Below are 25,488 nucleotides of genomic sequence, written 5' to 3' on the forward strand. Positions count from 1 at the left end.
TGTAGCTGGAGGCCTGTCGGACTTGACGGTGGGAGTGTCCCTCAAAAGCGAAAGACCTCTACCCGTGGATGCATCTGTTTGTATATAAACAATAGCTTTAGTTGGTAGTTTTCTTTTTCAGACTGGTTACATGTTTATTCATATATCTGAAAAATTAACAATTATTTCACAGCACCTTCTCAGTCCTTTGTTTTTTTTGTTTGTTTTTCCTCTATTTTCTACACCATATTATCAGATGGGCCATTGAATCTTGGACTGAATTGCTACCTTCTCAAAGTAGTACTTTTTAAAAACGACTCCCACGGATGGTGATATACAATCTGAGATCATTATTCATACCCTCTCTTGTTCCAGAAGGGACTCAGACGGCAAACTTTGAGAGTTTGGGTTTTGAGTAGTTTGCCTTCCATAGTGAGGGTGCCAGCCCAGGGAAGCCCCTGTCACCCGGGGGAGTGAGCATTTTAGCACGTGCCCCGCGGTCTACCATGTTAGGAGTCCAGCAGGGCCGCGCCTCTACCTGCCGGGAGCCTTTGCTGACCCCTGGTGGCAGGTGCACTGCCGAGGGTCTTGCGTTAGCCCACGTCATTTGAATAGGCTCATTCTTCTCCCAGTTCTCTACTTCAGCTTTTTTGTCTCTTTTTTCCCACTGGGGGTTATGTTCCTTTTTGGCATTTAAATAGTCACCATTCCTGATCTAAAGATTACATTGTAGTTAATTGTCCTTAGACCCGTGGACACAAATTCTTTTGTGTCATCTGAGGACACGTCATGCTCTTCCCTACTCCTCCGTGTTTTGTGTGTCTCTCAAAGCCTGGCATTTCCAGTGCCCTTTGGGAGCTGAGGGATTCAGTTGTGCTCTTAAGTGACAGCAGTGGCTTTTTCTTTTTCAGGTGCCTTGGGCCTATTGAGATCCAGCCTGAGTCAGATGAAGCCTTCCCTTGTGAGTAGAACCCTTTGTTTGCCATCTCGAATCATACCCAGGACACGCTGTTTCCAGCTGTGATCAGCAATAACACCCATTAATGTGCTGTGTGGACTTTCAAATCTTGTAAATTAGTGACATCCAGAGACTCAAGAAGCATTTGCCGCATCTAACATTATACAGCTGGATACAAGGGGTTGCTTTCTATAGTTCTTTTTTGCTCTGAAGTATCAGTTTCCAGTACACATTAGAGACCAGATTCCACACTATTTTAGTCTAGCCTTGATCAGAGGCTGGCAAAGATGGCCCATGGGCCAAATCCGTCCAGCTGTTGGTGTTTTGTAAATAAAGTTTTATTGGGACACAGTCATGCTCCTGCATTGAAGTGTTGACTGCGGCTGGTTTCAAGCTGTAGTGGGTGAGGTGAGGACTGTGTGGCCTGCAGAGCCTCAAATATTCACACTCCGGCCCTTACAAAAAAAATTGCCAAGCTCTGGTCTAAAATATATAACTTTTTTTTAAACTGAAAATTTTCAGTCATAAAATAATTTTGGAATAATGGATGTCTCTAGCTTTTTAAAGTTCTCAAGACAAGGCTGTCTGAAAAATAGCCAGTGGTTTAAAATAAATGAAATTTAATTTGTCATGTTTTTTAGTACCATTTCAGTTTCTACAGGTTACCAAAACTTATTTAACATAAGAAGCATAATGTGTGGAAATGTAAAATAAAAACATCAGGTCACACTAAAAGAGAACACTGACATTTCTGTGTGAACCTAAGTATCAGATTACATTTTCACTGGGCTTGATCACATTTAAAACTAAAATCTTCGGGAAGGCAAAATTCACACGTCTCCCGAGGGCTCCCTTATAAACTGCCCAAGACGATATGTTTATAGCTTACACTGAAGGCTGAGTTTGCTTTGACTAAAATCAAATGAGAGCTTCTTTTGCATAGATTCCTGTGTGTATGCATGTCTGTGAAGGTTTCGGTGCTTTTCTGATGGGTTAATTAAATTTTCACACTGATGCGTAGTTTATTTGAACTGCCGTGGCATTTTCCAGCTTGTGGTTGTTAATGTGGGTTCCAGTTCGATGAGGACAGACCCCTCTCTCCCAGTGCTCTTTTCATCCCCATCCCCGGTGCATTTGCAGGGTGTTGTCACTGAACCTGGACCCTGAGAGAATGTGCTTTCCAGGGCTGTCTAGTGCTTTGGGGGCCAAGGCGGAGCACAAGCCAGAGTGAAGAGGCCTGTGTTTTCAGTGGGAAGGGTCAGCCTTTCTTTTCCACCCGGGCCACTAAGTGAGGGCAACAGAGGGGTTGGGTTAAATGCTGCAAAATCTAATTACCTCTTGATTTATAGCCACGTACACACCATGGTTGAGGGCCGAGTTCACCACCTTGAAAACACACTCTGACGGTTGTGGGCTGCCAGGAGGGCTCTGCTCTCCTCTGTTGGCCCCTCGGTTGGTCATGGCTCTTCTCAGTGAGAGCGCCGGCCAGCTCGCAGGTCCCCTGCCATGGGCCCACCAGTGAGGCTGAGGAAAGGCTCGGCCTGCTGGTAGAGCACCTGAGAGGGGCTGGGGGTGCCCGCGCACACACATGTACATATACACACATACATATGGACACATATGCACAATATACATACACATGTGCATACATACTTACACACATATACACACGTGCACGTGTATATACATATATACACATGCATGCATGCTTACACACGTGCACACATACACAATATACACGCACCCATACTTACATACATATACACACGTGCGCGCACACACATACATATACGCATACACAATACACAATACACACATGCATATATACATACATCCATACACATACACAATACAAACATACACTCACACATACACGCATACACGCATACACATACGTACGCACACATATCCACAGACACATAAATCCATACACATACACACACATGCATATACACACATGCACATATACAGGCATACGTGTACACATGTGCACACAGACATATACACACGCACACGCACGAGGCACATTTAGGTAGCTAAGCGCACCGTCTGGGGCAAGGCTGCTCTCCTCTGCTTCCTGACGCTGGGGGATTAGCGTGTAGGAGCGGAACTGGAGGCTCTGCCCTGTTCACTGTGCTGCTTTCCTGTCCTGCTGCGCATCACGCTGGAGGGTCCAGATTCTTCAAAACTGTTTTAGTCGAGATCCCCCCCCCTTCTGACCCCGGCTCCCTCGCTATCACCGGAAGGGTGAATGCCTGGAAGCTCAGAAATAAGAGTGCGGCTTCCTGGTCAAAGGCGGGCGTTGGACTGACCGCCAGCCCCACCCGCATCCCACCACCCACCCGAGGAGCCTCCAGAAGGTTCCCGACCTCTCAGCCAGTTTGCTCCACTGAAAAGTGGTGACAGTGGTATCTGCTTCCTGGAACCGTCGCAAGGATTAAATGATTAATGGGCTTTAGTTCAGGGCCAGGCTCGTAGGAAGTGTTCAAGGAAGGTAAGCTGTTCTGGGTCCTCAGAGGGGCTGCCAGGCTGTGTGACTCTAGGGACGGCTTGCCCCATGGGGACAGGCATTTTATTCCCCACGGGCTTTAGAGCTGTCTGCAAGGGGCTTCATGATTATTGTTTACATTCTCTGCAGACAGGGCGCCTCCTCAGCAGCTGCAGGGGCCCAGCTCCCACCACCCCCCCTTTTTATGAAGCTATGAAATAGCTATTGGAACAACCATTTTTATTTAAGAAGAAACTGTCTTAAGGAAATTAAATAATTTAACCTAAATTCATGTAACTCGTGAAAAAACAGGATATTCAAACTCAAGACTGTTATTAAAATCTCCTTTGGCCTGAAGATGCTTAGTTGTGAGTTCCTTTTATGAGTGATATACAAGTCAGTCTGGGGGAAAGAAAGGCCACTGTATAATTATATTCATATAAAATATATACTGATATCTTCTGGAAAACTGCTTTCTGACAAACATGAAACAAACAAAAGAAAAATTGGTCAAAGCCGACCTCCCTTACCAAAACTTGGTCAAAGCTGAAGAGGTAAAAATAACTTAAAAGAAAGGTGTTTTAAGTGGATGTTAACAGCGGTTCATGGTTTAAAATGAACTGAGGGCCTATGAATCAAAAAACAATATTCTAAGGTTCTGATAAAGCAATAACATAAGGTACAATATGACATTCAAATGAGTAAACTTTAACTGTTGTTTAAAATCACGTCGAATTAGAATTGAGTTATCCTTTTCTTCTCTATGTATACACAGCATACTACATATAAATAAGAGATTGAAAGGTTCAGAAGAATTTGAGATATAAATAATTTCATTAGGATGTCAAATCAGTAATACAACCTTCTTCAAAACTTTGTAGCAAGACTATATTGGTATTACTGTTTTTTAATACAATATGGGTTTTTTTTTTTTTTTTGAGGTAAAGTTTACAGATCTTAGATGTACAGTTTGGTAAGTTCTAACGAATACATGCACTTCTGTAACCACCCTAATAAAGATATGGAACATTTCTATCACCCCAGCCAATTCTCTCTTGCCACTTTCTAGTCAGATCCCCCTTTTCCACCCAGGGAAAAATTATTATTCTATCACCATAAATTAGTCTTATGTGTTTTTAAATTTATATGGATGGAATCATCCAGTGAATACCCTTTGTACTGGCTCCTTTCTTCCCATACCATGTCTTCGAGATTCATCGTGTCTTTGAGATTCATCCTCGTTGTCGTATCAGTAGCTGAGTAATATTTATTTCATTATGTGCGTGTACTGCAATTTGTTTATTCTTCTGTTATTGGGCATTTGGATCGTTTCCAGTTGGGCATTTTGAATAAAAGTTGCCATGAACATTGTTGAATGAGTCTTTTAATGGATATACGTTTTCCTCTACCTTGGATAATACTCCTTAGTGGAATTGCCAGATAACGGGGTCAATGTTTGATTAACTCAGACTTCCTTGTTAGCAGTGTGTGAGAGTCCATTTGTTCCATATTCTTGCTAACGTTTGCTGATTTAAGTGATTTAAGTTACTATGGAATAGTGTATTTAAGTGGCTATGGAATAGTGTATTATTGTGGGTTTAATTTGTATTTCCCTCATGACGAATGACGTTGGCTCTCTTTACATATACTCACAGGTCTTTTGTGTATCTTCCTTTGCAAAGTGTTCGTTCGACTTTTTGCCCCTTTTTAGAGTTGGATTGTATGTCCTTTTGTTATTGATTAGTCACTTCATTTTTTCTGGCTAAAAGTTCTTTTTCATATCTATATATAAGATATATTTTCTCTCATATAGTGGTTTGTCTTTTCATTTTCTTCACAGTGAGCAGAAGTTGAAAATTTTTTTAAAGACCATTTTGTCAGTTTTTTCTTTTACAGTTAGTGTTTTTGTGACTCTAGGGAATTTTTACCTACTCCAAGGTTGCAAAAATATTCTCCTCTGTTTTTTTTTCTAGAAGCATTATAGTTTTAGTTTTTTTTTTTTTTTTTTTTTTTTTTTTTTTTTGCGTTATGTGGGCCTCTCACTGTCGTGGCCTCTCTCGTTGCGGAGCACAGGCTCCGGACATGCTGGCTCAGTGGCCATGGCTCATGGGCCTAGCCGCTCCGCGGCATGTGGGATCTTCCCGGACCGGGGCACGAACCCGTGTCCCCTGCATCGGCAGGTGGACTCTCAACCACTGCGCCACCAGGGAAGCCCTATAGTTTTAGTTTTTAACTTTTAGGTCTCTGATCTATCTCAGGTTGATATTTTAGGTGTGAGGTAGGGATCAAAGTTTCCTATTTTTTCCAAATGGGTATCCATTTGTTCATCATCATTTGTTGAAAGGGCTTTTCATTCTTCATTGAATTGTCTGGGCTCCTTTGTGAAAAGTCAGCTTTAAGTCTGTGGATCTGTTTCTGAGCTCCCTCTCCCTTCTGCCTCGTTGATCTCACTTGTTTATCCTTATTAAACCACAGTGTTGGAATTTCAGTGTCTTCATGGAACAGCTCCCCGTCCTTTCCTGGGAGGACAATCCTTTCTTATCCGTGGGAACCCAGGGGAACCACCGTCTGGATTCCTCACTGTGGCACACATTTCCCCAAAATGCAGAACGTCGCTAATGGATGACTCGGACAGGAGTTTTGCAGGTGAACTGAGTTTTGCAGTTGGATGACTTCAGTTTGTTCATATATGAAAAATTTGGTGTCATACAGTCCATTTCACTGCAGTTTAGGTCAGAGAGTCATGCTGAAAAGAAACATGTATGGAGGCATGAGTGAGCACAGACTACAGAACAGCCTCCAAACTAGTAAATCAAAAAGGACCATAGGTTAATTGAAATTCCAGTTAATTTCACACAACAAAGACTCACCAGTGTTTAAAATGTCAGTGCTTTAAGATTGCTTTCTCTTGGTTGCCAACAGAGGGGGTTTTTTGTTTCATCCTTCCAAAAAGTACACAGCATCAGCATCTTTGGGGAAGACAGAAATTGTTATTTTTCAAAAAAGAAAAAAAATAATAGCAAAAATTCTGTATAAGTTCCATTGCTGAAAATGAGGACATTTTAAGGAAAGTTGTAATTACAAATCAAAAAAGACTTTTTTTCACTCTCCTTCCTCCCCTGGCCTGTCCCAGGCTTGGGCTTGGGGCAAGAGGCCCTTGCTTCATCTCTGCAGGACCCTGGCTCTCACCGAGAGCATCTCCAGGGGTTGGAGTATTTACTCTCATCAGTGGGACCACCCATCACTACCGTTGGAGGAGCAATCAGATTTTCTGTTTACTTCAGCCAGGGAAGCCAGGATCCACTCTTCTATGTGGATGAGCTGTGCCCATTGTAGACAAAATAAAATTAACTAAGAACCACCCACTTCTCCCCCATCCCCACTCTCAGGATAACCTGGTGAGGTACCATCTTTCTAAAGCCTGGTACTGACTTACATCACATATTCAAATTATTTTTGTTCTTAAACAACGCTAAAAACAAATGGGAAGATTATGCTTACACCTTTGGAGGAAGATGATTAAAACTTCAAAAGCTTCTTCACTCTCTAAAAGGTGCAAAATACCATCAAGATGTCAGGTGGGCGGTTTCTGTGGCTGCCCTGCCGACTCCTGCAGTGCTTTCACAGTAACCTGTCAGGTCCTTTATGCCATTTATTCCCATGACAGAACATCTCTGGGATATTCGTTTAAAAGCCTCCTATATAATTTAGTACAAAAAAATCCCACTTGTGTAGGCTTGACTCAGACTTTATGATGAAAAACCTTCATCATGTGCGCTTCCATGTAAGAGGAACTTAAACTCTCCTCTTCATTAGGAGACCTGCCTGCAGTGGAATTAAAATAGCTTCGCCCTGAATGGGAACACTGACTTGGCAATGATCAGGAGGAAGTCATTCAAGAGGAATGTAATCAAATACTTGAAATTTAAATTAGCTTGTAATCTGACTTTGAAAATAAAGTAAAAGACAAGCCCAAGAAAGTTTCCTTTAAGGTGAATTAATGTCCTTCAAATCACTTCCAGTTTCAAAGCTAATAATGTACACACGATAAAAGGAATATGCAGTGAAGCTTATCTTTTCTATGTGCTTGTTCTCCCTGATACACTGATACTGGGCTTAGGAAAGGTGCCCTACATAGAGAGAACCCACGTCTGCAGAAATAACTTGCAAACTACACCAGAGATTTACAGACTGTTTCAGTGCCGTTTAGAGGGACAGCTTTTTTCTTTATTGTGTCCATAAAGCATACATTGTTAACCCAAGAAGGAACCTTAAATAAGTGACACAGATTTTCTTCTTTATTTAGAAACTATTCAGATGTTCATAGTTTCAAAGGATTCTTTCTCTTCAGTAAGTTCTTCCTCGTTCTTGAAGGACACGGTATTTTTTCTGTTCAAATCACTGAGTGGTAAACTTTCCAGGAGAATAACATTTGTTAAGTGAAAAAACTTCCCTAATCATTGTCCCTGCCTTGAACAGGATTACATAATGAAAAATTGTCTCTTTGCTGTAAAAGAAAACGTAGAAAAGGATCTCTACATATGAAAACAGAAACAGGAGAAATCTAGGGAATCCAGATTCAGAAAACCGTTTATGAACAACTTAACATTCAAGAAAGCAACTGGGGGGCTTCCCTGGTGGTGCAGTGGTTGAGAGTCCGCCTGCCGATGCAGGGGACACGGGTTCGTGCCCCGGTACGGGAAGATCCCACATGCCACGGGGCGGCTGGGCCCGTGAGCCATGGCCGCTGAGCCTGCGCGTCCAGAGCCTGTGCTCAGCAACGGGAGAGGCCACAACAGTGAGAGGCCCGCGTACTGGAAAAAAAAAAAAAAAAGCAACTGGCGGGGTGATTATTTTCAGTAAGAAAAAAAAAATTCTTGGCTTTTGGCTTTACAGGTAATTAGACACTTAACGGTATAAATAGAACAGAGCTCAGTTTGCTTCAAGGCAAATTTCTGTTAAATAAATCCCATTTGCACATTATTTTCTATTGTAGAACTTTAAAAATTGGTCCCTAGATATAATAAAATTACCTTTAAAATATACACATATAAATGGAAATATCTTTCTAACAAAACCTTGGAACCATTATCTGTTAATGATACTGAGCTATGGTTCACAAGACTTTTCAAACTGTGAAAGCAAAAACAGAGTCAGTCTAGGCAGACACACTGAAAGGTGATTGCTTTGCTTTACCTTATTTTAAACTCGATTCCTACTGGAGTGGGTAACAGTCCATAAGCTTCCGAAACTTGCCAAGGTTCCAGTCAGTCTTCAGTGACGCTAATGTTTCTAACTTTATATCCAAAGAAATTATTTTCCTTTCTTTCTCCATCACTTAAACTTACTGGTGTCTTTCCAGGCGTTTGAACCTGGACATATCTTTTAAGTGCCTAAGAGCGCCTTTGGATAGAAGGAGAGAATTACACAAATAACTCAGGGGAGGAATGTCTGGGCTGTACAGTAATTTCCAGGGAGGACTTGCTGTAGTGTCCGCAGAGGCCCTAATGCCGAATCATCATCAGCAGACTGACTGACAATCCAGGCTGAACTTTAGGTTCCCACCCTGACGGTTTGAGTTCTGGCTGGGATCGATTAGTACATCAAAATTGTGTTTGCTAAGGCTGCTGCTTACTAGCTGGTTAGAAAAGCTGAGCTGCATCCTGTAGACTAGCTGAAGGCCAGAGCCGATGACCAGGGAAGGCAGCAGGAACCTCCAAGTCTGAGACTTCAGAGGGGCCACTCATTAAAAACTTGCCACCCCTAGTTTTTTCTTTTCCTTGGGTGGGAGTGGGAAAAATATCAAGTTTTAATTAAAAATTTATGTTCGGCGTGAGTAGCACAGTAGAAAAATGAAACAATTTGGACGAGTTGACCATGCAAAGATAAAAACTATTCACATTGTGACATTTGCCCCTAGACTTTTTCTCCGTATATAGTCACAGAGATATGTGCGTGTATACACAGAGAGGTAATTTTAACAAAAATAGAATCATAATATACATCGATTTGACTCTCACTTAATATTCAGCTATATTTCCATTTAATAAATATTCTATAGTATCACTTGAATAGCTGCATACTGTTGCATTCATTTTATTTATACGCCATCATGTATGTAGTAGCTATTGTTGAATAAGATTTTTGTTTCTTTTTTTGGTTCTTTTCTTTTGGTTCTATAAAGGATACTGTGATAAATTCCTTACTTGTATTTTTTTTTGGCACATGTCCTTAATCATTTCTAATTTAGCACGTGATCCCAGCTCTTTCCTGGGGATGATTTTCCCTAAGTGAGTGGCCAGGGGAAAGGTATACGTATTTGTAAAATTTTCAAGAAGGTTTTCCAAATTGTCCCAGAAAAGAAGTCACGCTTATATAAGTTGCAGAATTTCTAGATGTTATTAACAAACTCTTAACAGTATAGCATTTCCCATCTGGGTTGTGCTCAGGGCATGCATGATAGTTATTTATTTTTATTATCTAGTTCTTTTTCTACAGAGGGTCAGTTTTTCTAATTACATTAAAATCATTTGGCCTGGATGTTTTAATTTTGCCATCAGCCAAGTGGAGAGAACTTAGATAACGTTTACAAAATGCTGAGCGCTCCCTAAATGCTTTCTATATATATTAACTCATTTAAGTACACATCATCGTCATACTCATGTTACAGATGAGAAAATTCAAGCATGAGGAAGTTAAGTAATCTACCCAAGGTTACCAGCTGGAAAGTGGCTAGATTGGGATAAAAAATAATGGGATAGAAGGTGAGAAGTATATGATGATATTGTCCTAGCAACGTAATTCTCTCAAGGAGTGTCCTGCAGACTGTAACCTCCGAAGTTCTGATATGACATTTTTCAAGACAGCTATTCTTTGGCCTCTACTGACTTGAAAAGTTTCATAAGGACCCCAGATGAATTTCATACCAGATCGTGTTCTGTAGTTACATATTTGTTTGGATAAGAGCCTAATCTTTCAAAATTAGTATGTTAAAACATAATTATGAACATTCATGCCATGCATACTTGAAGTTCTTCCATGAAGTTTTTACTTAAAGTAGCAGCATGCGTTACCCATGCAAGATGATATGCCTTGATTTTGGACCATACATGTAGTAGAGTTACATTCCAGAACTGGTACTGATGCTTTACAGAGCTTTTTAGAAGTGTAGGAAACTGCATTTAACTGAAATGTGTAGGCATTCCACTTCAGAAGACAGAGCTGAAATTTAGGACATTAATCCACTTATTATAATTTAAGGTTTCGTAGGAATTATGCGATGGTCAGTAGAGATAGTCTAATCCTGGTCCTTTTGGTAGTACAGAGATTACCCATGAGGGAAACACTTTCACGACCTAGAAGATGCCTGACAGCATTCAGAAGACATGGTACGGTTTGAGAACAGAAGAGAAGCTAATAAGCGCAGGAGAACTTCTGCCACCTAATTCATAGCTCTTATTATGTAATGATATCTAAATATTATTATTATATCTAATTATTAGATTATAATAATTATATATCAGATTACTTAATAATATTTAATAATGTTTAATTCTATACCCATGAGTTATAATAATTCATTTTTTGTGTGTTGGAACAAACATGGTTTTAGTGAAAAGACGAGCAAAATAGGAAGGAATTGAGTCTGGAGTCCTGAGCAAACCTGTAACTGCCCTGGGCTCGTTTCCTCATCTCTAAAATGAGAAAAACTGTAAGAACACCTCCCTAACAGCGCTTAGGAGAGACTCAAAGCAAAAGTGAATGTGAAATTTCCTTGTCAGTTTGAAAACTTGGTTCAGATCATTGGTGTTGTTTTATTTGCCTCCTTCCCTGGTTTGGAGGGTCCATGTCCGCCTCCTAGCACAGCATCTGACAGATGATAGGAGCTAAATAAATACGAGTTAAGCATCATTATGACGAGATGCAGGAAGAGCCGAGATACCAAGGAACCCCATTTGAGAACCGAGTAAGTTCCAGGCCCCAGCGGAAGAGGAATAGGAACTTCTCAGCTCCGGGTGTTGCCCGGTGGCTGGCAGCCTTCTCGGTGCTTTGCACGTGAGTTCATGTCTAATCACCACAGGAACCTTGGGGAGACGTTCTGCTGGTCGGTTTACTTGCTGGGTGAGGACAGTGCGACACCCATGAGGCTCAGTAACTTGACCGCAGTCACAGTGCCCGTGAGTGTTGGGGCTGGATGCCCCAGTCTGCTTCCGAGTGTGTCTAACTGCAGGGCTGCCCACCTCCGGACCCGCCTTCTCAGCACTTTGAGGCCAAGGCCGTTCTACTTCTCTTCATGTTTCAGTGCCCCGCAAAAAACAGCACCAATGTTTGCCGAATAAATTCAGGAAATCCTTTCTGTTTTACATATTTTTTTTTTCTTTTTGGCCAAGAGCCTTTACACACCACATTGAATAACATTCATATCAAGATGGCCCCGTTTTCTGTGAAAAGTCTGAGGTGAAGATATAAAAGAGTCAGTTTTTCTAGTTTGTGGAGAGAAATCCATATGCTTCTGTGTGCATATATGGAAGATGACGTCAGTAAGTCTTCCGAAAACAAAGATGCGGTCTCTGCTCTTCCCGCTGTGAGGCTCCAGGACCATCCCAGTTGGGTCTCGACCTGACTTCCAACCTTGTGTCTTGCTGTGTGTCCCCAGGCCCGCGTCTCTGAGGTCTCAGCTTTGTCGTTGGCCAAGCGGGGTGGTGAACACAGTGGAACTGTAAGGACAGAATTCCACATTTGAAGACAAAGCCTGCCAGGAAGGCCTGAGACAGCATTTCAGTGCTGTCCTAGTGTGGTGGCTCTTTTTCTGAAGCCCATCCCCCTCTGGCAGGCTCCCAGGTGTTTAACCGTCTCCCTCACTGGTGAGCTGTGTTCGGGGAGGGGCCACATCCCAACCCACGATCACGTCATAGGTGCTCAATATGTATTTCTTGAATTAATGAAGCCGTGTCCCCTTAGTATTTTAGGTTCTCCCCCCCCCCCCCCGGGCAGCCCGTGTGAAATATATGTGTTTTCACACCTAGTGCAGAGAAGGGTAAGTGAGGGTGGGACTTGGAAGATAACTAGAAAGAAGGGGAGCTGGAGGATACATCCTTCCTGTTGAGGATACAGTCAACGCGCAGCTTTCCAGAGGCTCGGACCAAACCCTTTCCTCGCCCCGAGTCTGCTGTTTGCGGCTGTGCCTCTACCTTCCGTCTGGGTCCCCTGGCTCCATCCGCCTCTCCGGGACTCCATAGCTCTCCTGGTCACACCCACCCTCCAGCCAAAAGCATCCTTCAACTGCAGACCCGACTCTTACCCCAACTTGTATCCTTTCGCAGCACTTTGCCTCCCGTCACAATTACCCCTGTGTTGACGCATCACTTACTGGTTATCCCTCATTAGAATGGAAGCTCCACTGAGAATCCGGGGCCCCTGCCAACTCCCTGCACGGTCCTTACACAGAGTAGGTGCCCCAAACTCTTCACTGAGTTTTGATTTTTCAGAATCAAGGCAGAGTTGACTGAAGTTCAAAGACAAAAGCCCTCATTCCAGAGGTTAAAAAAAAAAAAAAAAATCTAGGCTCTCCGGGCAGAGGGGCAATAAGAACGATCAGCAATTAACTGCTACTCAGTTTCAAACTAATATAGGGGCTCTCAACTTGAGACCTAAGAAAGGATCAGTTGCTTCTTTCTCTTACAAAGTGTCTGTTTAAATGTCTTGTACAAAACAGGAACGAGACAAATTAATCAAACAGCTTTTTTTTTTTTTTTTTTTTGCGGTCCGTGGGCCTCTCACTGTCGTGGCCTCTCCCATTGCGGAACACAGGCTCCGGACATGCAGGCTCAGCGGCCATGGCTCTAGGGCCCAGCCGCCCCGCGGCATGTGGGATCTTCCCGGACCGGGGCACGAACCCGTGTCCCCAGCATCGGCAGGCGGACTCCCAACCACTGCGCCACCAGGGAAGCCCTCAAACAGCTTTTTAAAAGTGCCCCCTTTTTGAGCCAGCAGTCTGTTACATGAAGAGGAAGAGCTGTTAGCGTTTCCCAGATGAATGCCTGCGAGTGGTACCAGGCTGTATCCTGGCAGCCTCCAGGGAGCGCTGCCTTAGGCCGAATCACTGAAGCCAATTCCTCTTGAAGTTTTACTCCTGATAATGGTGATGGTGGTTTGATAATCCACATGGACACTGCTTCAAGGTAGCACATGTGAGGGTCATTTTAGGAAGTTTGTCTCTATCGTATTTTCTCACAGTTGGTGTCTGTGTCTACATTTCTACACACGTTTTCACTCTTGGATGTATAGACCATGAGTTTCTGTGCTTTCCCCTGACGTTTATGGGCCATGCTGTTCCTTTCCTTAGTTTATTTCCCATCCAGTTTGTGGTACCGAAAGATGGAAGGATGAAGGATGCCGCTTAGTCAGTATTTTTTTCCACAGCTACTAACTAACCCCTGAGAGTATTTGGTTCCTCAGAGCAAATCATAATGGCTGTTGAGCATGTCAGCTTTTTGTAAAGGTTTTCAGAGAAAAACCAAAGCACAGCATAACTGCAGAAATGAGAAGTTTGCATGTTATCATTGGATTGGAACTTGACTGGTGGAACATACACGGATTTGGGGAAATTACAGAAAATAAGTTTAACAGATTTGATTAATATCATTGGAGGACTGTTAATTTTGTAGAACCTATTGAAGAAATGACTTGAAGGGAAAACAAATAAATAAATAGATACGGGGACAAAAGTTGCACTTGACTAGCTGACCTCTCTCCTCTCCCCTTTTCACATAAATGCATCATTTTAAATTTAATCCACCTCCTCATTACAGACTTGCCCCAATTTATAGTCCATCGAAAACACTTTCTCAAATGTATAATGGCATTTAATCTATATTGCAAATCATTAACGAAATGCAATTTTAAACCCCAATTTCCTGCAAGTTCCTTTTGAGATTGGTTCATATAGAATAAACTGAAATTAGTGACTAACGCATATCCAGAAAGAAGTAGGTGAAATAATGTTTGTGACTACAGTGAACACCAATAATGGTTCTGCATGATGAATCAGGTCTGCTCTTGGCGTGTCACCATTAATTACTTCGAAATGATATTTCTGACAAAGCTGTACACTGGAGAAGTTTAGATGCTTCTTTTTTGAGTAGCCTGATACCAGAAAAGAAGGGAGACACTATGGTATTGTGAAAACATTGCTGCTGTTAATAATAGCTTAATTTAGAACTCACTCTGTGCCAGGCCCTGCGCTGAGTGCTGAGTGCGCATCGCTTCTGGCAGTGATGCTGCAAGGTGCCTCCCGCTATTGCCTCTGACACTCAGAGACATCCAGTCTCTTGCCCCAAGTCACCCAGGAGGGCGTAGCTGATCCAGGCAGCCTGGATATTGGAATGCATGGTTTTCTCCTGTGCCTCCTGCAAGATTCAGCTTCTAGAACTCTTGTCACCATTAAATTGTGCCGTGGGCAGATTTCCTTAATTTTTCCTTTACAATGACTTCGATATTCCTTTTCCATCTCTTGTACCTCTGAATTATTATTCATCAGTGTAGCCAAGGTGATGATTTTTGACACCTTGATTGGTACATTTCCATGATGGGTGGAAATTAGTACATTTCCACGATGGATATTTCAAACTATATTGAGAGACTAATTAGCCCTTTAGGACAAATAAGTGGCAAATTGCTAATCAGGGTGAATAAAGTGAAGTCTCAGATTTTATAGCACCACCACTAATACCTTCCTACTATTGACTTTATGATTTATTCTTCAGTGCTGGAATCTGTGAAGTTTTTTTTTTTTTAATTTATTTTAGGTAAGTATAGTTGATTTACAATGTTGTATTAATTTCTACTGTACAGCAAAGTGATTCAGTTAAACATATATATGAATATATATAACTGAATATATATATTCAGTTAAACATATATATACATATATATATACATATATATATATAGTTTTTCATATTCTTTGGAACCTGTTAAGTTTAAGGAAACTGGCTATACCATACATTGATTTAACCACTCTTTGTTTCTCCAGATCGGAAGAAAAACAAGAATGCACTTTAAAAACCACTTCTAGTTTATAAGGTGACACATTAATCCTCAAAATGACAAGAAATCAGGATGATTCTGTCTGCGGGTTTCATTTATTAAAATTTAATTTGCTCCCGTGCTCTGCTCCAATCGCTCTGTGCTAGCAAACTAGCTATAATTAGATTAGCAGCCTGCTAAACGCTGCTGACAGCCGGAGCCTCAGAGAGCATGTGCCGGATTCCGCCCGAGCCGCTCCTCATTGGCTGCCAGCCTAGCTGCTCGCCGGTTTGATAGGTTTCCACAGTACTCTTTATGCTGCATTGGAGACACGAATACAGAGATACTCTGCTGCGTTCTGCCCACTGTGGAGGTGCTTAGCTGGTAGCATTACAGGAGGAATCAGGCACCGAGGAGAAGGCGATCGTCTTTGTTGAGGGAGCACGGCAGTCACCGACTGCCGGCTGCCAGAGGAGATCAAGGAAGAAGTTTCAGTTCATGGTAATTACTTTGAGTCTTTATCTCGCCTGAAAAACACGGCCATGCATGAAATGAAGTGTGTGCATCATGTCATCTGTTTAATTTGATCTTGCTTTTGTTAATATCACACGCTCTCCGGCGTTCCATGTAAAATATGTCCTCCCGGAGGAGGCTGGGCTGGTAGACAGCTACCGTCTTCATGTAGGAATCTTGTTTTTACCTGGATTCAAGAGTGCATGTGCTGGGGAGCTCTTCTCATTGGTTCTCTGCTGTTTAGGAAAGCCCGGTGTTGCATCCATTTAGGTGTGTTTGGAGGTGCGTTTCAGTGCCCTGTCGACTTTGTTTGCATGGGGTCCGGACTCTCCTGAATAATGAGCCGTGGAGGAGAGTTCGGAGAAACACACTTTAATTAGGACAGAGCAGCGGGTCTCCTGGTGTCAACGCAGGGTCTCAGCAGAAGTAATGTCCATTGTTTCTTCAGAGATGTGTGCAGCCTTCATTTTGGATGGCTCTCTTTGTTTCCCCTTCTGTAGTTTTCATGAAGCTTTTTTCATATAGAGGATGTTAGCGTATCCCGCTCTGCCAGAAACACTTCTAGGTGTGTACTCGGCCTGTGCTGAACAGAATTTTTGACTCGGGCTTTGTTTAATAAGGATGTTGTTTAGGGAGTTGAAATCACAGAAGGTGGGATTCTCACCCCTTTGACTTACGTTTGACAACATTTAAAAATTTCTGTTCATGGTTGCCTGGATGATTTTCCAAATCAAACAGTAAATAATCTTGAATTCTGTGATAAAGATGATACATTCAGAAGGAAAAATATTTAAATGGCTAAGGCTGAGCTTAAATAAATGCAAACAAATGCAGTGCGAGCGTCTGCTTCTCAGCGTACCTTCTCCGCAGAGTTCTGTTTTATTCGGGAAGAGCCCCTTGCCACCATTTAGCCCTCAAACTTCAATACTGATGTCCTCACTGTATGAGACGGTGGAGACCACAGAAACTTGTGTATTGAGTCACCAGTCACACGGCTGGCTGGCTGCCACCATGCGTCTGGGATCCGTGGAGAGCTCTGCTGGTATCTGAAGGCTGTCAGGAGTTACCTCCTGCTCCTGAAAAGCCAGACATTGCCATTTCAGAATTTGCTTAAAGTAGCTGCTTTGATTTGAAGCTATAATCGGGTTCAAGGGGTTCGTCGTGTTCTTTGGTCGAGGAAAACTTCAGAACCCTAACTGTGCTTCCCTCCCCATCCACACCCTCAGCCCCTGCGAATTCCCTCCCTCGTCCATTCCTGGGGTGTACTGTTTCTCCCAAACAACAGTTTGAAGAAAAGAACAAGGAATATTCTGAAAGTTTGTCCTTTACTGTGATAGGGTGTCGCCTGTAATAAGAAAGTTGAGTGTGGTTCATTGTCATCCGGCATCTGGGTTTTGAGATGCTGTGTCTGGTGAAATGGGCACTGGAGGGGTCACCCTGCGGGGGGCACTGACTTCCTCTTTGGGCGCCCCGATGATGCAAACCACACCCCCGTCACATTTCACAAGGTTGCGTGGTGAGGGGCGGAGGGCGCAGCTCAGTTCTGGGCTTTGCTCTTCGTCATGTGCCCGGAGCCCTCCTGCCTCTTCATTCTCTGCCTGAGGTGCTCCCTGTGCAGACGTGGAAAATAACCTCCTATCCACAGACGGGCTTAGACCCTCACTTGGGGAAGAATAAACAGATGCGATCCCATCGTTGTCTATCCCTCTCCCTTTTCTTAATCTCGTGAAACGCTTCCTAAATTACCCTGGTCTTAGAACATTCTAAGAAGTCGGCTGCCTTAAAAGTAAATTATTGAGCTTCCCTGGTGGCACAGTGGTTGAGAGTCCGCCTGCCGATGCAGGGGACGCGGGTTCGTGCCCCGGTCCGGGAAGATCCCACATGCCGCGGAGCGGCTGGGCCCGTGAGCCATGGCCGCTGAGCCTGCGCGTCCGGAGCCTGTGCTCTGCAGTGGGAGAGGCCACAACAGTGAGAGGCCCGCGTACCGCAAAGAAAAAAAAAAAAAGTAAATTATTGTTCAAACGCAAGCTGTGTGACTCTCCCCTACAAGCATCGTTGTTCAGCTGTGTGTCACGGGAAGCCGTGGGAAGTGGTTCTGGCCGATGCTGACTGTCAGGGTTGGATCTTAAAAGACTTTCTGTGTCTAGAAGGAACTTCTTACAGAGGTAAATATAAATATAACCGTGTGTGAATACTGTGTAGTAATTTACTATGATATCCCGGAGGGCCTTTTAACATACACTAAAGGGGCATTTTTCTAATAGCACTAAGTAAAATGTTATTTATGTTTTTGCAAAGTAACAAAATCTGCACTTTTATCTTCAGATGAGTCACATCTTAACATTTTTTTTTAACTACACGAATCTTTATGTATTTCTGAGATAAGAAAGTAAAAACAAATGTCTTGGGCACTTAAAATTTTGTTCTCTCTCATCCTTAAATTCCATAACTCTTCATGGATGAATGACATTTCTGACCAATCAAAAATAGGTCTATTAGCATGAGCTAGAGCGTAAAGCGTATAATATTTTAAAATTAAAACACTGTCTGCTATAAGAGATACTCTCTCACTTTTTCTTCTAGGGGCTGATAATGACAGCAGGAAAAATGATAATCAGTTTAAAAATGAAAAGTCCTTCCACGTAGAATATGATGTGCCACAAAGCAACTGGGCTGCACAGGGCCTGAAAGTTCCAGTAAAAAGGAAGGAGTGGGGGGGCAGTCCAGGGCATGCGGTGAAGAGTTGCCAGGTGGCGCCCGCAGGCGGCTCTCTGGCTGGTCCCCTGGCATCTGTGGCATCAAAAGCACTGAGGGAGGCCTGTCATTCACAATTGATAAGTATTTCAGGGTCAATCCTCCAGAACCTGCCTGGGTTGGAAAAATGTCTGAGGAGCCGTTAGGCCTCATCTAAGTGTGTCTAGTCTTTCTTTCGTTATTCATTCTGTAATTACGGGCACCTACCACGTGCTAGGTTCTGTGCTAAGCCTTAAAAAAGGAGAGAAGGCGCAGCCCTCTCAGCAGGCAGTGGCAGACTGTGGAGGAGAGGCCGTGAGATAAATAATAATGGGGTGCAGGGAGCAGAGGGAGGCGCCAGCTTGGGGATCCTGAGGAGGAGTGACCAGGGGTGTGGTGTGAAGACTTCAGGGCAAGGGCAGTAGTGCTTGATCTAGAACGTTTTTGCACCACAAGCACCGCTCTTAGTGTCAAGTAGGAGTCAGCGTGGGCCACAGACCTGGTTCCTCTTTGATAGGGACTTTCAGTCTCCCTGTTGCCGTATGTGTGATCTGTAACAGTAAATGTCATAAACAGGAACTGTTGTGTCTTTTCTTCCTCCTCCCAACCCTCCTCAGAATGCACACTAGATTGCTGCCTGGAAGGTTTTTTTTTGTTTTTTGTTTTGTTTTTTTTTTGCGGTATGCAGGCCTCTAACTGTTGTGGCCTCTCCCGTTGCGGAGCACAGGCTCCGGACGCGCAGGCTCAGCGGCCATGGCTCACGGGCCCAGCCGCTCCGCGGCATGTGGGATCTTCCCGGACCGGGGCACGAACCCATGTCCCCTGCATCGGCAGGCGGACTCTCAACCACTGCGCCACCAGGGAAGCCCTGCCTGGAAGTATTTTTATTGCAATAGATTTATATCACGTGGGATTCGAAAAAAATTTTTAAATGCATCCAGTAATTTAAAGATGCATCTTAAAGGCATCACAAAACACCTTCCTCACTGTTGTACTCTTAAGTAATTTAGGGATTGCTTTTAGAACTGCTTGCATTGCCAGGAGTTATCATTTGCGATGGGATGCCGGTTGACTGTTTTATTTATTTAATTAGCTCTTTTATTTATTTCAGTCATTTATTTTGTATGTGCTCATTAAAGACAAGCTTGTAAATTCTGGGCTTGGAATATAGCACTTGCATTTGACCTTCCAATGATTAAGGCCTTCTGCTCTCCTTATACATTTGATGGAATTTAGACAGATTTTCAGTCTTGCCAGATTTGGAGGGGAAGTCCCCCTTAAGGGTCACACACTTGCATTAGCTCTTGCCGCCAGGAAAATGTCTACATGGAACCGGCCCTGCATTTCCGATACTTCGGGGCCTGCAGTCAGAACACCCTCCAGATGCTCTAGTGTTCTGCCCTGTCAGGCTTGCACACCGACGTTTGCACAGCCCGTCAGAAGAGCAGCCTCTGTCTTTCCCTCTGTCCTTACCCCGCCCTCCTCGCTGAGCTGGAAGTATTCTCCGTCAGAGCTGATCGCAGAGCCGGCAGCCAACCCTGCTGGCTTCCCATCCCTGGCTGTTCCTTCCCAGCTGCCTTTTCTGCCCCCCTTTTAAACAGATGTTCTCCAAGGTTCTGCCCTCCGTTAGCCCCCCTGTTCCCTGCATTCCATCGGTTGGTTCATCCATGGCCACAGACTCAGCCGCCTTCCTGCATCTCCACAGTGTCCCCGCTTCAGCCACATCGGCCTCCTTGCTCCCCCTGCTCGGGGCCCCGGCTGCCCCCTTGCTCGGAGGGTGCTTCCCCCAGTAGACCCCAGGCTTGTCCCCTCAGTGCTTTCGGGATTATGCTCAAGTGTCCCCAACTGCCATTCCAGTGGGACCGTCTAAGACAGTATCTGTTGTTATTTAGTCTCCCCTCTCTGGAGGTCAGAGACTTGGTCTTAACCCCCAGAGCCTAGAATAGAACTTGGTCCATAGGAAGTGCTCAGTCAGTCCTGGAGAGTGAATGAATGAATGAATGAATGGCTACAGGCGTGGCAGGCTGCAGTGCTGTGAAGGGTGCCCCTGTGGCAGTCAGGAGCTCTGCCCCAGCCAGCTGGGTGGTCTGTGCTGAGCCCTCGCCCTGAGTGGGCTCTGTGTCGTGGACTGAAGTGGGGTTTGTCCCAGGTGGGCTCTAAGGCCCTTTGAGACTCTGACAGCCCGTCACTCCCTGCGCACACGCGGACTCCCGTGTGTAGAGCGGCAGTTCTGAGGATGAGATGACGCCCTGTCACCTTCGTCTGTATGACCTCCCACAACTTGGTGTTGACATTCTTCTATCTTTATACTTGCTCTCTGCGGTTAGATGTCTCCTTCAAAAACTAGTCAAGGTGAACAAAACACTTAGCTTCTAACTGAAATGTGTATGTAAAAACTAACACAGTTTGGTTTACCTCCGTGTTCGTTATCTGTCTTTTTAAATCTATTGACCAATTTTTAAAAGAATTTTCATTTTCTGTTGTTGTAAATATTTAATAGCCTGCCTATTTTTGTCAAGTAAGAAAGCAATAGCGATCTTTTCTTTTCTCTGTTTTTAGATATTTCGTGCAGCAGAGAGTACTTTAAGAGAGGGAGGATTCCCTGTGACTTCTGCCAGCAATCCGTAAAATACTCAGTCCTCTTTCAAGTAAGTGTGTTGCTTTGCTTTGATCCATTCTGAGCAGAAGGTATTGATTCTCTCTGAAAACCTCTGTCATATTACACTAAGACAAAGGCTGAGGTTTCAGGTATTTTGCTATCTGGCAAAAAAAAGAGGAGTCCCACCTTTGAGGGCCTGCAGGGTCAAACTAACAGTGACGATGATTTCCTTCCCCAGGGGTTTCCGTGTTATGTTGCCTGCATGTCTCCCAGCAGTTCTGGTCTTTTAAGGGCTGTGTAATATTTACTCATAATCTCCCTGGTATCTAGAAGTGCATGGATTCGAAAACAGTATCCAAAAAATGAACGTTTTTACACTCCAGTGCGAAGTCCACTGTCTGTGCTTGGGGAGTGAGGTGGTGTTTTCTGGCAGCCCTAATGCTATAGGGACAACAGCAAATGCCTGGGAGCCTGGGGCACAGAGATGTTTGCAGGATGGCCTCCCTAGGGAGGTCCCATCAGGAGGGCAGAACCTAGATGTCAGCCAGGGGACAGACCAAGAGAGTGGGGCAGGTGTTGAAGGACAGTCAGCAGACGTGGGAGTGTGTGTGTCCGTAAAGGACGTTGCTGGGTGCTTTGTCCCACGTCCACGCCACCGGATTCCTTCCTGATGGCGAGCCTGGAGACATCCTTTAGCCAGACCCATCTTCCCATGAAGGAGCTGAGGAAGTAGATGAGCAGTGGTCAAGGTCCAGATGGTTCCTCCCCTTTGACAGAGGGGCTGAGAGCTCAGTGTCACCAAATGAGGAAGTTGAGAATGTTTAGGAAATGGACAGACAGCTAGCTCTCCAGTTAACTCACGTGTGCAAGGGCCTGACACGTGGTAAAGAGCAGCCCTTGTGAGGTCACCAAGCCTTAGCCTCGGCGCCCGTGTTCCCGAGTGACCACGTGCTTTGGTTTGATTGGCAGCTATCCTCGAGCCTCTCTTCCAGCATCCATATGTAACGTACCATTACCTGGATAGCACGCCGGGCATTTTATAGCTGTTTGTCATTCCGTCATGCAGAACTTCGTTGGGTAGACGGTGTGGGTCTCCTGGAATTCTAGCATCTAGCCTAGGCTGACAAATAAGAATCAGCCTCTACCAGGTGGAATTCTGCCATCTGTGGAAAGGGGGATTGAAGAAAAAGCCAACAGCACGTATCAGCGAGACACACTGAAATCCGTCAGTCTTCTCACCGTGTTCCCTTACCACAGATATAAGAAGTTCTGATATGAAAGCCTTGGGCTCCTCTTGGCTGGAGGGAACTCAGCATCTCCCATCCCCAGCCCCCAGCTCGTGGAATTGCACCTCCACACAGGTGGGCTTAATGGGGGTCGTCTCCACCAGGGCCTGTCTTCCCCACTCTGCTCGTTCTAGGAGCCCACCCATCTCGATTTGCCCACAAGTGAGAGGTTTTCTGGAACGTGGGACTTCCAAGTGCTAAGAGCAGGACAAGTCCGCAGCAATCAGGGGCCTCTTGTTCCCTCTCGGGGTTCCCTGCGCCCCTCCTCCCGCCCAGCTGGCTCCTGCTAGCAGGTGAATTGGCAGCCCCAGTGGCCAGGAAAGAACTGCAATGTTGAGTAGACGTGAGTGTATACCCAGCTCCGCTGCGTACTAACCCTGCCAGTGGACTTCACCTCTAAGCCTCAGTTTCCCACGTGCCAAGTAAGAATACCAACACGCTCCTAGGGGTTTGGGCAAGGTCACATGACACAGCCACAGCACGTGCCGGGGAGAGGGTAGGCCTGGAGAAGCGGGGGCCCCTCCTTCCTTCCTCCCTCCCGGATCAGATAGTGGGTTACCTTCACAGGCATAATCGTCTTGAGCTTTGTCAATATTATTATTTGGCCACAGGCCCTGCGTCAGGAAGATTAGAAAGGATTCAGCCCTGTCACTCATTAACACAGTGTCACCTGGGTTACGTAGACTCTAAATCTGGGCTCCTGTGTCTGATTCCCAAGTAATGCCAGGTCTCTGTGCTGGTTACTTCAAATCGTTTTTATACCAGTTTCCCCTAAAGAAGATAGAAACGAACAAAAAGGTGCTCTAAAGATTGTTGTGAAAAGCGTAGCTTTTGTCTTGTTATCCAAATGCTTTCCATTGTTTTAGGCTATTTTCACATTTAAAGTTCTTTAAAACTTGTTCTTTTCTGAGTTTGTAAATGACAGATAAGTCGCCTTATAAAGGATATGTATTATTAATCACCATCAACATTTTTCACCACTCCTCAATACGTGTATTTAAGGTTATTATGTTTTAAAAGTATAAGATGGGTCTTTTTTAAAAAGTGATCCCTTCTTTTAGGAGACTAAAAAAGAAAATGCAGGCACAAAATGACCTTGTAATGTGCTTTGAATCAGACTTTGGAGTTTTTTCAACCTAGAACCTCAGTCGTCCTATGTAATGTACATGTGAGTCACCTTTCAAGGGACACACAACCACCAACCTCTGTGCATTATTCAGGTGATTGCAGTTTCAGGAAGTAAGTTACAATGTTTCCCTTGTTTTTAGTTGCTCATTATCTTCATCAAACTGAAATAATTGATAACGTGAGTTTCTCCCGGAAAGTTGCCATTTTCAAAACTTCTCTGGGATGGAGTTTTGTTCTTTTAGAGTGTGAGCGCTGGGAACGTGAGATTGCTGGGACCAAAAGCAGCCTTGCAGTTTTGTTTGTGTGTTAAATGGTCCTGACCAAGACCACCTGCTAGCTTGCCACAAACACCTTTTCTCCATCTCAGTGTTTCCTGAGGCTGGTCCTCCGCAGCGAGGGATCCGTTTCCCCTCCATGACTCATCTGCCTTTCACGCCAGCATCTCTGACTTCTGCCTTTTGCCACATCAGTTCTTTGCCAAGCGAGTGACTCAGAGCTCAGGTTCCACCAGAACCGTCAGGTGACTCCCCGAGGCCGGCTCGGCTGACCTTGAGCAGGTCTCCTGGGGCCGGGGAGGGCAGGCCGCTGCCGAGACCCCCTGACCGGGCTCACTGCCTTTTAAAACGGAAGAGGGAGAGGAGGGGGCATCCTTGGGAAAAAGCAGCTGGGATTTCAGTTGTTTTATTCCCCTTGTTCACAGAGATCCTATAGGCTTCTGGAAGGATAGATATAAGGATATTTCCCTCTCTAAAATAAATACCCCTCCCCACGGGACTTCCCTGGTGGTCCAGTGATTAAGACTTCGCCTTCCAATGCAGGGGGTGCGGGTGCGATCCCTGGTTGGGGAGCTAAGATCCCACAAGGCTCGGGGTCAAAATAAAGCAAAAGAAAAAACAGAAGCAATATTGTAACAAACTCAATAAAGACTTTAAAAATGGTCCACATCAGAAAATCTTCAAAAAAAATAATTAAAAAAAAAATAAAATAAATACCCCTGTATGCAGATTCTATTTGTGAGGATTTAACACACATGTATTATGAGGTTCAAGAAGCCACTGTTGATTACAATTTAAATGACTAAACTACCGTTTAAGTTATTTGGCGTATTTAAAATGCTGTTTTTTGAAATCGAATGAAAGACAAATTCTGTGGGTTGCTGTGTGTGCGTAGTTTGTTGTTGTTCATTATTAATGGCTGTTACACTTTAAGTCAGTTCATTGTCAACGGAGGCATTGCTTTCTTACAAAGACCAGCAGAAAGGTTAAGGCCGTCGTCTGTGGAAGACCTGCTCTGGGACCCCACTGCTGGAAGCACCACGTGCCTGCAGGGAAGGTGTAGAGTCTTCATGGTGTAGACAGGGGTATGAGAATCAAAGAGATTAACCTCACATAAAGGGCAGCCATGTGACCAGACACACGCTGGGCGTAGAACCCAGGTCCACCTCTTCTGTAAGACCCCAGACCTTTCACACCAGTTGATTTCTTTATAGTGATGGGGTCATAAATGGAACAGGAAAGTTGGTTGAGGGCCCCATAAGAAAATGCCCATTAGAGAGAGAGGAGGACGCCTGCTGAGGGATTAGACCTTCACATTCATTCTCCAGCCCGCTCCGTGTCTGCTGCATCCCTGCGGACTGAGAAAGCGTTTATGCGTTCTGAATACTCAGCGAAGTTCAGAAACATGGAGTGTCCTCTCCACGCTGGTCCACGCACGATAGCCCAGTGCTGTGGTCTCAGTGTGTGTGTCCCCCGCCCAGATTCATGTGTTGAACTCCTGG

At 44.3% G+C, this 25,488-nt stretch overlaps 1 protein-coding gene across 12 annotated transcripts in view; it reads left to right on the forward strand.

The window, feature by feature from the left end:
- The window catches only part of FAM110B (family with sequence similarity 110 member B), a 129,907-nt gene that overhangs the window by 52,164 nt on the left and 52,255 nt on the right, over positions 1 to 25,488 (forward strand). For 6 of the 12 annotated variants that reach the window (XR_002174398.3, XR_002174397.3, XM_019925302.3 and 3 more), the window contains 2 exons: positions 891 to 940; positions 21,258 to 21,346. The gene's annotated coding sequence lies outside the window, so the exon portion shown is untranslated. Of the gene's footprint in view, positions 1 to 890; positions 941 to 5,828; positions 6,072 to 15,459; positions 15,954 to 21,257; positions 21,347 to 25,488 lie in introns of those variants that run through there. The other 6 variants (XR_012327155.1, XM_033842848.2, XM_019925300.3 and 3 more) reach the window with 3 other exon arrangements.

Source organism: Tursiops truncatus, chromosome 17 (genome assembly GCF_011762595.2).
Source record: "Tursiops truncatus isolate mTurTru1 chromosome 17, mTurTru1.mat.Y, whole genome shotgun sequence".
In the NCBI taxonomy this organism is placed as follows: Eukaryota; Metazoa; Chordata; class Mammalia; order Artiodactyla; family Delphinidae; genus Tursiops; species Tursiops truncatus.